The sequence below is a fragment of the Alligator mississippiensis genome, chromosome 9 (genome assembly GCF_030867095.1).
Source record: "Alligator mississippiensis isolate rAllMis1 chromosome 9, rAllMis1, whole genome shotgun sequence".
In the NCBI taxonomy this organism is placed as follows: domain Eukaryota; kingdom Metazoa; phylum Chordata; order Crocodylia; family Alligatoridae; genus Alligator; species Alligator mississippiensis.
The window spans coordinates 11927104-11943760 of NC_081832.1; the positions used below are offsets into that span (position 1 = coordinate 11927104).

Sequence of the window (16657 nt, forward strand, 5' to 3'; positions counted from 1 at the left end):
CTGCTTGTTCCACCTTTGCATCTTAGATTCAGAGCCCTGAATCCTCTCCCAAAGGGCCACACTTGCTCCCTTTCTTACACAGAACTGAGCAGTGTTTTGTCTTTTCTTTTAAAGAGCGGCTGCCCGAACTGGTGGTGCATCCCAGAAGAGAAAGATAAAGTTCAATTCCTTCCTCTGCCCCACAAACCTGCATCTCTCAGGAAAGTGTCCTAACCACCAGGGTTTAGCCTAGGCTGGGGGTGGAATATTCTCCATGTGTTATACTGAAACGAAGCAACTATGCAGAAAGTACAATGTCCATGGAAATGGAGAGTGCAAGGGACAGGATATCTCTGTAGTCTAATGATGAGGGCTCTCAGCTGGGAGGAAGTCCAACTTGGCATTCAACTGTCTGTGTTCAGGAGCCTGGAGCAGTGCCCAGACCTGTCCCCTGATAAGTGAATGCCTTAACTTGGGGTGTAGGCAGGCAATTTTTTTGGGTAGATGTCCTTAGACCTACACAGCTACAACTGAAAACCCAGTTAACTTGGGGTGTCGAATCTATGGCAGGCATTGTTTCACATGACCAACAGAGCCAACAGAGGCTCTGAGAATTTGGGAGCTGGGCAAGTGGAGGTTTGGCCCTCCACCAAAATCTAAGGGATAAAGCCCCAATAGTGACATGTGGGCAGCCAAGGGCAATGGACAGCTGCTTTAATTGCCACAACTGCTGCCTCCATGTCCAACCCAGGAGGAGCCTCAGGCAGAAGAGAAATTAAACCTGGGTGCTGAACTTGGATGACTTTGCTTCCCTCCAGGCTACTGTATGGTAAGAGGAGTACCAGTTGCTTTTCATACAGGGAAGTGGTGACTACATCAATATTTTATGAATAACCTGAATGTGCTAAAGTGTGTTAGCCATGCTTTCTGAAAGCCTACTGACTGGTGTCCCTTGAGGGATTAAAGCAGAACCAGACCTAGTTTCTGGATCCCAGTTGGACCCAGGCTGAGCACTGACCCTGAACATGCTCACTCAGTCAAGACTAGGGAACTTTTGGGCATGTACAGTACATTTCCTGGGACCTGGGAACTTTAAAGTATAAGTTAAGGCATGTATGGAGTTTAAGCACTTCCCAGAGTAGGCAGCAACTGAGTGGAGATTTTAAGGTCAAAGTTTTAGACTTGAGCAAAATTTAGGTTTCCAGGTCCCACTTTCCACACTTAAAGTTCACTATTGGATATATTCCTTTGGTCTGAACAGTTGGCACAGCATCCCAAACCCCTTACTGAGAAATCCCTAATACTGTCTTTCTTGCTGATTGGTACATTTCAAAATCTGAGAAATATCAACGTTGCCAAATCTTTAAGATGAAATTTTGCTCTGTTTTTCAACCTTTAGCTGTCAGTTTCCACAGGATGGCTGCTGCCAGCAAAAACATTAGGAGAATGATCAGTCTTTATATTGCACCATTATTCTGGACAAAAGGAAATTAATGTGTCAAATAAAAAATAATAAAAACAGAGAGAGGTCTTTTTTCTAATGCTGCATTTAGATTAAACTAACAGGGACTCCCTTTCAAAAAATTAAGCATGGCCGTATATGTGTAAAGTGTGAGCCTAATTTGCAAGAAGAGTTAATAGGTCTATGTAGCAAACTGCAATTTTGTGTGCAAACTGAGCAACTGCTCTAGCAAATGTCATTTATTGGTAAGTGGCATTAATTTGTGCATTATGGCCTCAATCCAGCAAAATGCACAAAGTCAATGCAGACAATTTTCTTTGGGTAAATGTGGTATCTTTGATTACACCAACTAAAATAGTTGGAAAAGTTGTCCTTTGCAAACTCTTGGGTACAAACACCCAAAAGCTTGCAAAGAACAATTTTTCCAACTATTTAAATTGGTCTAAAGATACCACATTTACCCAAAGAATCTCGTCTGCCTATGTCCTTAGACCAACACAGCTACAACCTACACCCCTGAAACGAAGTCAATGCATGTATTTAAATGTTGTGCTGAACTGGAATGGCAGTTACCAGCACCAGGTGCTTAGCCACATTACTGGTCCCCAAAGTGGACTATTAAGTCCTGTTTTAAAATTACTGTTACACTTCCTCAGGCAAAAAGTAGTTATTTTTGTTCATTGCAGTAAATACTATGGTAAATGTCATAAGTCCCTTTGCATAGAAGAGAGGCTCTTTCATTAAACTAAAGCATAAGAGAAATAGCAAAAAGTTCCATGATATATTATAGCCTGCCCCAAACCTAAGCACCTCACACATTTTCATTCTTTGCTCCTATTCACCCTGACTGCCAGGTATTAAAACACCACAAATCTGCAAACATAAATATTGGCCATTTTCAGACTTGCATATAATGCTTTTCCTGATGTAAGAATGGCATGTGAATTGTTGCAAGGAAATCTTTATAACCAGATCTTGTTGCCCTGCAATTTGCATCACAGTTGACTAATAGCTGACTCCATCTCTGAGTATAATACATATGTAGGCAATGAGTCAGATTTAATAGTCTTTATTGGATTCTGATATTTATTGCAAAATTGAACTAAGTGCGTTGACTAAGCAGTTTTTACAAGCACTGGTATGGACTGAAACTAGCAGTTATATGGATTTAATCTCCATTCTTTGGATATAATGAAAAGCTTGGCAAGAATTTAGACAGTAGCCAAGGCAAGTGTTACAGAATACCATTGTGGTTAAGAGATTATATAGCTACTGCTGGTGACTCTAGACAAAGGACATGATGTTTTAACAGTTAGCTGATGAGAAACCACAATGTTTCCATTATTATACAAAGGGGGCTTAAAGTCCTTGCCTTTCTTCCTGATGTGTTAAAAGCAATTACATTGTTTAATAAAATTCAGTGACAAATTCTATTACTCACAAAGTGTAATAGCCGGAGTGTCTTTAGAAGACTGAATGATATTATCTTGCCATTATCAACTTTCCATATGTTAAAGTTAAATAAGTTACATTCATTCCCCTGTGTCAAAAAAAGACATATAGATAATACTACTATAAAAATGGACTGTAAAGTTAAAGGAAAGGATTTTTTAAAAAAAGGGGGTGAGGGGGGCACTGAGAGGATTTTGCTATGGGAACAATAGCTTTTATTTAGAACATACAAAAAGCCAAGAGGCAAATCTTTCACTTTTTCCTGCTTACTTTGATCCTGTCACTTCACATTTACTCCCAAACCCATTCTGCTTCTCATGTTCATGATATCAACTGCAGAAGAAATAGATCATCGGTGGGAGACAGTGTGATGACACGGGAGTGATGTTGAAAGTGGTGGGATTTATGGGTGGTCAGCCCAGGCAGATATATTGCGCACATTGAGGAGGTCTGCAGTTTTTGTACCAATAAGAGGCTGGGCACATGGTCGACTATGGTTCTACAACAAATGGAGAGACTCCCACAGTTCTTTTGCTTTTACTTCTCTGATATTTTAAGTTCTAGACACTGGTGAAGTTGTCCTCCTTGCAGAGTGAGTGTGTGCATGTGTATAAGAGAAAGAGAGAGAACAGTCCTGGCATGCTCAATAAAGACTTTATTTTAGAGACTTTATTTTAGAGATGTGCAGAATATTTACAAGAAAAAACTGATTTGTGCCAAAACTTCTCTATTCTGGATTCTGAACTACATGCTAAAACTGTTCATTGGGAAGTTTGCCGAAGCTCACAAGCTTCTGATTGAACCTCAACCTAGTTTCAAATGAACTTGGTCTTCCCTGTTTCTGCATTAATCCTATGAGCAACCAGTTTCTTTGTTTAGCCTGGCAGCACCTTCTGCAATTTCTGAATTCTTTCAGAGTTTGGGTTCATTCTTTTGTGAATCTCAAGTTGCTCTTAACCCACACATGTCAAATAAAATGAAAATAGTTGCATGAAGCCCATGAACAAAAATTGAGAAGCTTCATATAGTTCACATTTTGTCATAACTGCAACTGTTTCATCTTGTTTAAAATCTCAGACTAGCCTGAGTTCTGGATGCATGCAAAAAATTCAAATGGATCTGATCTGTTCCTTACATCATTAAAAAAAAATCAGTAGAATTCACCAGTAATTTCCAACAAGACTATTGGTTTTGACTTTTGCATGCCCATGTACAGATAGTAGAATTTGTATTCCCCCTTTTACTCCCTGCTTACTTGAGTGCTGAAATCTTTCAGCAACATTAGATTGTGCCTGTGCAAATAGATGTCAATGGAGTGAAAAATCAGGTTACTGAGATTTCCTTTCACTCCCACTTGCAGAGACACAAGTTAATGACAGTTAATTTTAGTATAATCATGAGAAGAGTTGTTCAAAACTATTAAAAATGAAATTATTTTCTATTAGTAGTATTGCAAAGGTACTTGCAATGGTTGTGCCTTCAAAAATCTGAGGCTACACTTGTTAAACCTGGAGTTCTGTGCAGAAAGGTCTTTTTGGGCACATTCATACATGTACTTTCAGTATATTTTTTTAGGGTCAGTTGAAAAAGAGGATTATTTCTGATTTTCATCCCATGACAATTCAATGTGTAACAAATAAATAGTATTGGGGAAAAAGGATGGGAACCCAGGTGGTTCTTCCCAAATGATTGCCTTAACCATTAGGCTACACTCCCTGCTCTCTCTTCCTGGCCCCATCTATTTTAATTCCTTCATGCGTGACCCAGCTTTAGCAGGAAATATTATAAGCAGGGATCCTGGTTTTCTCTGATTTAAAAAAAAATCCCCAATTGTCAAATTAAAAGAAGTAACCCCAAATCCACATTTTTCCATGATTAAAATGAAACACTACTGATAGATAGATAGATAGATAGATAGATAGATAGATAGATAGATAGTGATGTTTCATTTTAATCATGGAAAAATGTGGATCTGGGGTTACTTTTTAACCAAAAATTGGAGATTTTTTAAAAATCAGAGATAACCAGAATCCCTGGTTATGATTGACCTCCCAACCCAATCTAGCCTGGTGGATAGGAAGCTATTCTATTGTGAAGAGTAAAAAACAAGAGTTTGAACCATCTCTGGCAGAAGAAGGTATTGAACCCAGGTGTTTCATTTCCTGGGAAAATGCTCTGAGCACCAGACTATTATATCAAAGGTGAGCAGTGGCTGCAGAAGCACTCTCCAGCAGGACAGCAGCAAGATGGTTTGTTCTTCCCAAAATGCAAGAGAGGATTCTGCGTTCTAGATCCTCCCTGATGTGTTGACTTGGGGACCTCAGCCCCAGAAAAGGGTGGGATTTCAAAGACATACCTGTACACTGGGTTCCCTGCTGGATACAGCTAGGCAGATCTGCCCAGTGTTTCTTGGCTAAGTCTCTGCATTTCCATGTGTGCTGCTCTTGGAACTTGCATACCTAGCTTTGGCTTTTAGCTTCAGTTTTAGGGGCCAGCTGCCAAAAAATAAGGCAGTCTCTTGATTCTTCAAGTGTGCTTTTGTTGTATGCAGCCCTCACGGTTACTTCTTGGTTAACTGGAGCATTTGGCTCTTTACTTGGGTGATGAAAAGAACAGCTGAGTGGAATTCAGACTGTGCTCACACACCTGATGCACCCAGTTCATGACGTGACAGCTTTGCTGTTTGGTTTACATGGAGTCATTTAACAAATGAAACTCCTACAAATGCACATTACCTTTCATCTGGTCAAACATACTAGAGGAACTTCGAGTAGACTGGGACTCAGCTAGCTGAATTTGACAAAAGTTTTTAAAACCCTGTTTATAGTTAAAAAAAAAACCCAAAAAACCCCATAGGGACACTTGCAAAGTAGTAGTGATGGAGTACACAGATTGTATGGAATGAGAAGGAGGCAGCTCTCATTTTAGGGGCTGACTGCATGTGCGGATATGAGGAAGAACTGTTCCTGCTTGCACTCTTCAGTCAAGGTAAGCGTGTTTGTCTAAAGTATTATTTGGGCTGCAAACACTTCAGGGTTGCTTACCATTTTTCCATATATAGGCTGGCTTGTGGAAAGCCTTTATCAAAGCTTTGGAGAATCTTTAACAGAATTTAAGAATCTTGCCTAATTTATGCAATTATCTATTTCCTTTCCATTGGCTCCCTCGGTGCTACATGTTTACCTGATGTGTCTGTGAAGGCCTAGATTATAGCTGACGGATTTGAGTTTTATGCAAATAATCGCTGGTAAAAAATAAAAAAAACAGAGGCAGTTTGTCTAATGTAAAAGCAATCTGTTTAGCAATCTTAAAAAATTGTCTCAATTTATCTCACAGAGATTTTTGAACGGTAGATGATTAATTAACACTTATTTTGCTGCATGTTTTTACAAGCTCCGTGCACTCCCACTTACTGGAGTGAAATAATTCCATCAGAACCAGCCCACATCTTGGTTATGGGAGGAGATGCCACATTGGGTACCCTGTCTTCACTTCAAAACCAGACTGAAGAGATCAACCATTGATGATTTAAATCTTCACTACTTTATCTCTTTGTTTGCTGCTTGGAATGCTATTGATACCTTCTTTGTCTTTGTAATTGTTTTAATTAGCCACCCAGCATGGGCCCCTGACAGTGCTTGTGATAGAGTATTATGGTCCACACAGCAGGATAGTGAGCCTGTTAACATGAAACACAGACATTATGGCAGGCTTAATTTCTTTTATTTGTGTTATTTTTTTCTGCTTTCTTCTTTGTGCATGTGTGTGCGCGCATTTATTCCTTGAGGAACGAAAATATCTTCCCAAGTAGCTTTGTTGTTAAAAAGAAAAAGAAGTGGGAGAACCTTTTATCACAGATATTTATCAGGGAACCTCCAATTAAAAGCTGTGATTATCATGCCAGCTCTCAAGAAGCAAATAACAATGATGTATGTTGGCTACATTAACTAACGTTATTCACATATGAAAAGTGACCATGTCTTCAACAATTAGGCTGATATTTATGTCAGTGGCTATATTCTCTTTGGTCATGCTGAATACTGCCTTTTTGGCTCTGCTATGTTATTTGTTCTTATTGAGCACATCCTTGTTTTGTGAATGGAAATCTGGATGTTCAATTATGATGGAGATCTGCAACTCATTAGTAGTAAGTGTTGGTGCTGTTGCCATTTGCAGACAATCCTGTCACTGAACAATGTGGGAGTTTTTGACAATGTCTCTCGTTTGTGCTTTTTTGCTTTAAGAAAGTGTTCTTGCCACTGCCAAAAATAAACCTTCTGATAGTGAATACAGTATTTCAAAATCACCCTATATCTGGCAGCAAGGAGGGTGGGGAATGTGGAGAGGTGCTTCATAAAAAGCAAGGCTTTGCTTTGAATCTGGATTGTTCAAATTAGCCCAAGGTCAGTCCCTGCCAATTATTACCTCACTTCAGCTGTTCTCTGGACATTAATAAAAGCATCTGCTTTATTAACCCGGGGTCCAGTGAACTGTTTTACACTTTCAAAGCAAAGTATGCCGTTTCTCCCTGTGTTTTAGTTTCAACTTGTTTGCTTCATTCTGTTCACTCTGGAGAAGATGGCTTCTGATGCAGTTAGTCTACATTTTGATATAGTAAGCTGAACTCATTTTTTTTGTTCTTACTGAGTTGTGTGAGAATTAGAAAATCTGGTGTTTTACATTTCAAGTCCAGCAGTCAAGTATTTAAGAATTAATTATTTTCAGGGTGGACAACTTTTGTGACTTTTTTTTTTTTGGTACCTATGTCAATACTTGCTGTGTTTGTACCATCATACAACTGTTTGCAGAGTTCCATGATCCCAGAAGAATTGCAGCTTGCTTTCATTTTTAATGTACAATTTTCAGCTGTGTGCCTTTCTGGGAAAACCTCAAATTTTAACTATTGTGTACTCTAAATACTCACGAGTAAATAAAAAAAAAAATCTTAATTTGTACTTTTGAAAAAATCTGGTTTTAAGAGAGTAAACTAAAAATACTGGGGTTTTTTAGCATAGAATTTGTGGAAGCATTGCTGGAAAAAAAACACTTAAAATGGGTGGGAAGAGATGGAGAGATATATTTCACTAATCATTAGAAAGGAAAATGAAACACACTTTTATAATTTACTAAGTCTGAAAATTGATTTCGTCTTTCTGTTCAAAAAATGCTAAAAGAGGGATATGGCCTACACCCAGCTAAACAAGAAACACTAGACATTCAGTTCCTCCCAACTGATATTTTCTGTTCTAGACAAACTTTTACCTTTTAAGGTGTCATCGGCAAATTGAACAGGGACCACGTTTAATTCATTTTACACATGTAAGACCAGGGATTGCCAACCCCTGGGCCACAGAAGGTCCACAGAAGGGTTGGCTGCTAGACTGGAAATCCAGAAGTGACCTGTATACTGTGGACATACTGAGTATAAAAAAGGGTTGACTGCCTATTCATAGTATGCTGGCCACTTCCAGTCCGCAGTCACTTCTGGTCTGCAGCATGCCAGTCCGCAGCATTTAAAAAGGTTGGGAACCCCTGTGTAAGACCATGGCTTCATCTTTGTGCACAGACAGCCCTATTTCCAATGTGAGCCCAATTGTATAACTGGATTTCTTCTGTTATGTTCACAACTCTACTTCTAAGGGCAGGTAACCCACTTGGGATTGTGACCCCTAGTTTGGGAGCCACTGCTGTATGATGTAATTGCATCTAAAATGTAATTATTTTATTTTATATATATTGGTATAGTGCCCATATATATTTTTTCATTTGTATACAGAGATGAAAAAAGACATGCATCAAGATTTTTGTCTTGAAAATTGAATGATGCAGACGGTAAGAACAGAAATTGGCCTCATCTGTCTGCAGCGTCTGATGAAGTGAGCTCTAGCCCATGAAAGCTTGTGCTAATATATACGCTTTAGTTTGTTTGCTTCATTCCATTTGCTCTGGAGAATATAGTGTGTAAGATCAATCTACTTCAATTAGTCTGTAACAGGGGCTCAATCCCCATATCCCATGGGCCAGATCTGGCCCACAGAGCCATGCCATCTGGCCTGCAGGGGTCCCTAGTAGTCTGTAAACTTGGTGGTGGGGAAGCAATAGCAGTAATTGCTGTTCCCCAGCTGCCAAATTTCTGAACCCACCATGGGGAGTGCTGCGGGCCAGACAGCATACTGGATCCACATGCTGAGATGGTCTGGGGCCACATTTGGGAACACAGGGCCTGGGCCTGGGAGGTGATACGAGGCTCTAGGGTTAGGTACAGACAATCAAAAAGCCCAAGGTTAAATCGATTCAGTCTTTGCAGGATAGTCTAAGATGCTCCGATTAAATTGAAACAGAAGTGAACAGACATTTATCTTTAATTCAGGGAATGCAGCCACATGCCTGCAGTGGCTCAGGCCAACAGCTGGGGGGCACTAGAGCATGGCTCTCTGGCTGTGTGTTCACTTCCTCTTCCTGCTGCCTCCAAGGTCTCTGGGATTTGCAGTCCAGAATCACAACAGGAGGGCTCTGCAGGGTTGTGTATCCCTTCCTTTTCCTGCTTCTAGGTGCCTCTGGGATTTGTAGTGCACAGTTGCAGCCAGCAGTAAGTTTGAGCTGGGGGACGGGTGTTTAACCCCCCTCACTGGCCCCAGCAGGCTTTGCTGGTGGGGCAGCCCCCCTGCAGACTGCGCTGCATCTCCAGCCAGGCTTGTCCCCCTCCCCACTCGCTTGTCAGCCAGCCTTCACTGCTCCAGCTAGGGAGCGGATTGGTGGGGCCAGCCCTGCTCTCTGGAGCAAACAGCACAGCACAGCCCAGATCTGGAAGCTTGCTGGGATGTTGGGGGACTGTGATTTAACTTGAACCAGGAGGGGGCCTGGGACAGAAGTTTCATAAACTACTTTGACCCAAATTAGTTAAGTCCGATACTACATTCAGCCAGGTTTATCTTAAAACAGTTTCAGCTATTTTGAAGCTGGTTTATGTGCACTGAGCTTCTGTTCTGTTACAGGTTTAAACCAATTTCTGATCACTTAGGCCAGTTTATGTGTAACTTTTGTCCCTAGCCTAGGAGATAGCATAGGGCCTGATCCAGCCTACAGACTAGCCCCAAGCCACTTATTCAGCCTGCATGTGGAAAATGAGGTTACTCATTAGTCATTACTGATCTACCAGGTGCATGATCTACCCTGCCTTCTACTAGACTTCAGACTAATGCAGGTAACTACATGTATCTCATCTTTCCTCTGATTCCAGACTCCCCAAGCAAGCCAAGAGCTGGTAAAGGTAGCTCTAATGCCACTTACCTCCCATACTCTGGGTATGGAGCATACTTATGGCAGAAAAGCAATTCCTAGCTGGGGGAGAGCCCTAGGGGCCCCAGAAGGTAATGTTCACAAAAAGCAACAAGTGGATTGCTTTAAACTCTACTAGGACCTGTGCAGAGCCAGCTGCAGAATTAGATCATTATAACAAGAAAACCAAAGGACTCCTGCTGCTGATCAAAGTGAGTCTTGGCTCTTACAGAGAATCTAATCCCATAATTCCTATTCCAAAGGTCTGAACATAGGACCGTTGAATTTAGTGGTGCAAGTTGTGTTTTGTTCAATACAAAGTGTCCCTTGCTTCTAGGTGATGGGAATTTAGTGGTGCAAGTTGTGTTTTGTTCAATACAAAGTGTCCCTTGCTTCTAGGTGATGGGAAAAGGGAGCAAGGAATCAAAGTGTAATTGGAAAAGAGTGATGCACCCCTTAGAGTTTCACTATGCTTTATTTCAAATTTTATAACCAAATTTAAATATATTTTTCGGATTATAAAGTATCACGATATGAAATATACTTATGGTAGTATCCTCTTGTTAAACCAGAGAGTCAGCCAGTATTTATTGCAAAATCCTACTTATTAGATAACTACGGATTTGGACATGACATATATTTGGTCTCATGGGGTGCCTATAGACATGCAGGGAGGCAGCTCCTATGCTCTGTAATTATAGTGCATCGGAGCAGACCTGATTAATCAAGTCTGCTGGAGCATGCTAATTAGCACGCCTCCACCAGCTTCTGCATCTCTTGTATCAGCATCCCTGTGCTTCAAAATGGAGGTGGGGGCTCGTTAACTTAAGCTTGTCAAATGAGCTTTCTCATGAGTATTTTGAAGATAAGTTTTAGTAATTTCTTGATCTGTAAAACAGTTTGGGAACCTTTTATTAAAAAAAAAATTAGCTCATCAAATGAGCTTTAGTTAAAGTGCCCTTGCCACCATTTTAAAGTGCAGAGACACTGATGTATGAGACTCTACAGGTGTTTTAGCTAGTAGCTCTCTGAACTTGTGTAAATGCACCCGTGGAGATTTTTGCAGCTTCTGAATGTGGATGCTTGAGACTCAGGTTACTGGATCTACCACCAGGTTGTATAAGTTTGGGCAGTCAATCTATCCAGTGCCTTAGCACCCCAATTGTAAAATGAGGGACAGTACCATATTAGGAGGCTGTGAGGATAATAATCCATTAATGATTGTGATGGACACAGATATTATAATAATGAAAGGTCCGTACAGTATACAACAGAGTAAGTAATCTTTTTTTCTAGAAATGTATTTAATCGTTACTTAATATCTAATCATTTGGAAGATCAAGCTCTGCATAAAACACAATTTTAATTTTTTTATTTATTATTTTCTGGACCACCAGTGTGATCATAGTAACTATCTAGTTGTTAGAGCTTGAGATGCCCTTTGAAAGATAAGGCCATATCCATCAAATTTATATTTACTGCACACATTTTATATTGTGTCTTGATTTAACGCTCAAAAATTAAATATGCAAGTTCTTATGTTCTGCTTCATTGTGGAGGCTATGCGCCTGAAAATATACTTTAAATTCTGGGAACCTTTAATTCGATGGAAATCTTCACTTCAGTTGTTATTTTTAGACTTGGATGTATACTTTCCCATTGACAGCTGCAGTTACACCAATTGGGCAATTATCTGTACAAGGAATCACATTTATGTACGTACATGTGTAACCATGGAAAATGTGTGTGCAAACTAAGCTATAATTTTGCACCTGTTATGCACAAACAATTATTTTTATAACTCTTTTTTGAAAAATGGAGTGTCAATTCAACCACGTGGGACACTTTACTTCTGGGCAATGCATTTACATATCATGTGGTACAAACTTTAATTTCGCTTCTAAGCAAGATAAATAGTATCACTGACATGAATGTAGCCGTACATATAGTATTCTATATGAATTCTTTGGGAAGCAAATCTGAGGGTGTGAAGAGTTCAGATAACCTGAATGTAATAGGAAAGTAATCTGAGAAGTGGTGTCATGTCTACTCAGACCTATTATACAGACTATAAGAAAGTCTAAATAAATGTTAGCATTTACAGTCCTCAGCAGAATATAACTGGGAGAGGCCAATAATCTAGAGTTAAGATTGCAGCCGCAGTCTTCTAAATAAAAGATATCACATTGCAGCCGGGGTTGGTCTAATAAAAGATATCACATCTACTCAAAGAATCTTGCCTGCCTATGTCCTTAGACTAACACGGCTACAACCAAACCCCCAGCAAACTCTCATTGGGAAACTTTTTTATTATTTGTTTCAGACTCTCCTGCTCTCTGGCTCCTGCTGTTATTTAAGATTTATTTGTATGATGATTATGCCTAGAAGTCAACCAAGAAACTAGTATAGTATAGTATTAGATTCTGTGCCTAGTATAGTTTAATCAGCTTTTACTCAGTATTTGAAAATGATGCACATGTATCAAAGACCCAGTTCAGTGCATTGGATTCTCTAGGAATTGTCAGCAGATGTTCCATAAGGTTTCAGAACCTGTTTTCTTTTGGACTAAGATAACTTTGCATGTCAGAAAACATGACCAGGAAAGCTTTCTAATCCTTTAGTACAGGAACAGCATGAGCTGAATCACCTTTACCTTTTCCCTCTCCTAGAAAAAAGCAATTCTTATATCACTTGAGAAGTGAAATGCTGTATTTTTTATCACTTATTAGTCTCTGTGAGTCTGTTAAGACTCCTACTGGAATGTCTATTATGACCATGCATTTGCATTTTCACTGAACTGCACCTTGCATATTAGCTTCTACTCAGGAGAGAACACAATTTACCAGCAGACTCTATGCCTGAAGAAGGGTGTTTGTGCCCGAAAGCTTGCAAAGAACAATTTTTCCAACTATTTAGTTGGTCTAATAAAAGATATCACATCTACCCAAAGAATATAATCAGCCTATGTCCTTAGGCCAACATGGCTACAGCCAACAACCCTAAAGCATGGGAAAGGGTACTAGAATTTTGACTTATCTTCACTGATCAGCTCTGTACTTTTTAATGCTTAAAGTCTATTAATCATAATATCCAACAGGCTACTCCAAGCTATGGTAAGGGAAATGGTCCAGTATAAATCTGGACAATCTGGTCTCAGATTGCATATGCATGTGTGTACGCGCCAACCTAGACTGTACTCCTGCACCAGAGCTGATACTGTGGGCTATTATAAATGTAACTCATTCACCCTGTCTATTAAAAGGATTTATCAACTTCCATTATCACAGTACGTACACAGGCATATCACAAGCTACAAACAAGAATGTAGCACATTGGAGGAAAAAGTCCTGTAATTTCAGCTAGCAACTTAAGTATCGTGATTTTGATGGTAAAAACAGGTTAGTTCCTAAAATGAAAGGATACTTAACATGGCTTAAAAATATTAATTTGTTGCACAAGAATTCTTGTAGTAACGCATTTACCAAAGCCAGGTTGAATGTAAACAACTAATTGTAAAGGTCGGGTGATTATTTTCTAGTTTTCATTTTGAACTAGATGGTGAAATGTTTACATTTCCTATAGATATGATTGATGTGGAGAGCAAACAAGAAAAAATCTTTTACTGGGTCAATAGGTTATTCACAAATGTGTAGAAAGGTTAATCCCAAAGCTTCTGTCCTTCTTAAGTGACCATTGTTATTTATGTATTCATAACCCTGGAAAAATCATAAAGACCTTTCCCCCCACTCCAGGAAGTTAAACACATGCATTTACCTGTTACAAATGACTAACTAAAGTAATCCTCAATTTTTATGACCTCTCACTGCACTTCCGAATGAGTTTTTTCTCTGACAGGACACTGGAAAGTATTACTTTCTGCTCAGGTGTAACTGAAATCCTGGGTCATCTATTCAAGAATGTTGTTGCCTACAAGATATTAATTGCTTCTCAAGCCTTAGAACTATTCCAACTTCCAGAGTTTAATGGAGCAGACAGATTTAGGACATGTTCCTAATCACGCTGGTTTTCCTCCCCTCCAGAAATATGACACTCTTTGAGGTGGATCATTCATTCTTACTGTTTTAAGATGCAATGAAGCATGGCATTTATAACCTACTGTTTGGGAGCTTCTTGCTTTGGAAAAATGGAGGAAATGATGTGTATATAGATTTCACATCCAGGCCCCATCTTTATTTTTCTTCCCTAGATACTGATTGCAAGAGGGATATGTTTTAGTGACACAAGACTACCTGCCTACCATTACATTACAACCCAAATGTACCCATATCTGGCTCAGAGTCACCTGTATATGCCAACCAACCAGTTCTAAAGGGAGCACATAGACCTAATAAAGTCAGCTAGGTTGCAAAGCTTGCATTATGCAGAGAACCAAAAAGTAATGAAGCAACTGAGCACACAGTCTGGAAGTTCTCTCTTGAACATTGATTGCATTGGCCTGACAGGTATAGAAGAGGAAGGGCTACCTCCTCTAATGATAAGGTTTCAGTGATTCCCTACTTCTTTGCAATTACTCTGGTTGAATTTTTACACTAGTTTTGGTTGCATTTTGGTTAGAAGGAAAAAGTGCTTGCTTTCTTTTGTTGTAAGTACCATCGGCTGTAGCATGGAGTGAAACCTTGGTTTCTTTAAATATTCGTAGGCCAAGACCCTTGAACTCTGGGCCAGAGTAGACTCTCCACAGTAACAACTCTAATTCCTCATGTGAACTTCATTAGCAGCCCCTAATTTCAAGAAGTTATCTGAATTCTATCTACAGTAAGCCGTAGGCAAAACAAATGCTTGGTTTTGATAAATTCTTGTTAAGCCTCAGCATTTACTAAGGAGATTCATGAGGGTATGTGTTCGTTTCCCCCATTCCACAAGTTCTGTCACTCTTAAAATATTCTTATTGGCTATGACTTAATGGAGTTTCTGGGCATGAAGCTGTAGTGTCTAATGCAGACATGCACAACCTTGGTTCTACCTTGTTCTTAGCTCCTAGAAACTTAAAATACTTCAGTTTGCTAATTTAGGTATTTAAAACTGGATTGGAAGGGTCTAAAATGGTGTCATTACTTTTAGAGGCATGTATTTTTGTGGGTGATATCTTTTATTGGACCAGTAGTTGCATTTATTACAACTGAGTTGATGGCTAATCAATATGAACATTTTTCTTGCCTTAAATATCATGCACGTCAATAATACACTTTACTTTGTTTTGATGGACTTTGGTGTATCGATATAATGAAGCTTTCTGAAAATACTATTTCAAGGCCAGACAGAAGAGGTAAAAGAATATTTTACCGAGGTGATTTTTGGAAAGAAAATCACGTGAGAGAAGCCTCACAGATACTTAGAACCACAGATCTACCCAGACAGTTCTCTTTGCAGCATCAGTGATTACATTAAATTCAGATAACTTCTGATTATTCTACAACAGCTCCTCTAGTCCTTTTCTCCACATATGTATGCTCTTAGTAGGGCTAGGTACAGAGAGTCAAAAAAACCCGAGACTGAATTAATTCAATCTTTGCAGGTTAGTCTAAGCTGCATAGATTGAACTGATAAGCAAGTGAACAGACATTCATTTTGATTCTGGAAATGCAGCCACGGTGAAATGCAGTGGCCCAGGCCAGAAGCCAGGGGTGGGGGAGGGTACACTAGGCCATGTTTCCATAGTTGGCTGGAGCAGCCACCTTGGGCCAAGGCTAGCCTGCCCACCCTGTGAGGTGGGCTTCTGGGGGAGCAAAGCATCCTGGGATGCTGGGGGACTGAGAGTTAACTTGAATCTGGAGGGGGTCTAGATCAGAAATTAAATATACTGATTTAACCTAAATTAGTTAAATCGGCTGCTACATCCATGCAGGTTTATCTTAAACTAGTTTCAGCCATATTAAAAGCAATTTATGTGCACTGAGCTTCTGTTGAGTTACAAATCTGAACCAGTTTCCAGTCACTTATGCCAGTTTATGAGTAACTTCTGTCCCTAGCCCTAGTGTGCATTTTGGCAGCTATGGCAATGGGACCCAAAGTCTTAGGCACTACCTCCTTTCTTTCTTTTTTTTTTTTTTTTTTTAAAGGAATGACATTCAATCTATAAACTCTTGTGATGAAGTAGGGAACACATTTAAAAACCTAAGAGGAAACAGTAAAATGTCAAAATATCTTGCAGAGTTGGGAGAGACTGAGGATGGGAGCAAGAACAGCGATTGCCCTGGCTCACCATTTGTTCATGAGACACCAAACACATGAAGTCTCTTTCTGTTGGGACACAAACCATGCACAGCAGTGTGCCTGCCTCCTGCCACTGCTTGGGCATTTTCCCAACAGCAGGATACCTCCTTCCTCACAGGGCGTGCGGGGGCCCTGTACAGTGGGGAGCCCAAGATGTGCCTCACCTATAGTATAAGCAGCTACTGTGGGAGGGTTTTGGCTTTAAATGAGGCCTCTGGATATATTCTGTCAATCATGTCTATACAGAGACTT

The 16657-nt window shown here is 39.8% G+C and overlaps 1 long non-coding RNA gene across 2 annotated transcripts in view; it reads left to right on the forward strand.

Annotated features, from left to right (window-relative positions):
* The first annotated feature begins 5159 nt into the window (after positions 1-5159).
* The window catches only part of LOC109282427 (uncharacterized), a 97861-nt gene continuing 86363 nt past the window's right edge, over positions 5160-16657 (forward strand). For both annotated transcript variants that reach the window (XR_002089402.2, XR_002089401.2), the window contains exon 1: positions 5160-5881. This is a non-coding gene — a long non-coding RNA (uncharacterized LOC109282427). The remainder of the gene's footprint in view (positions 5882-16657) is intronic.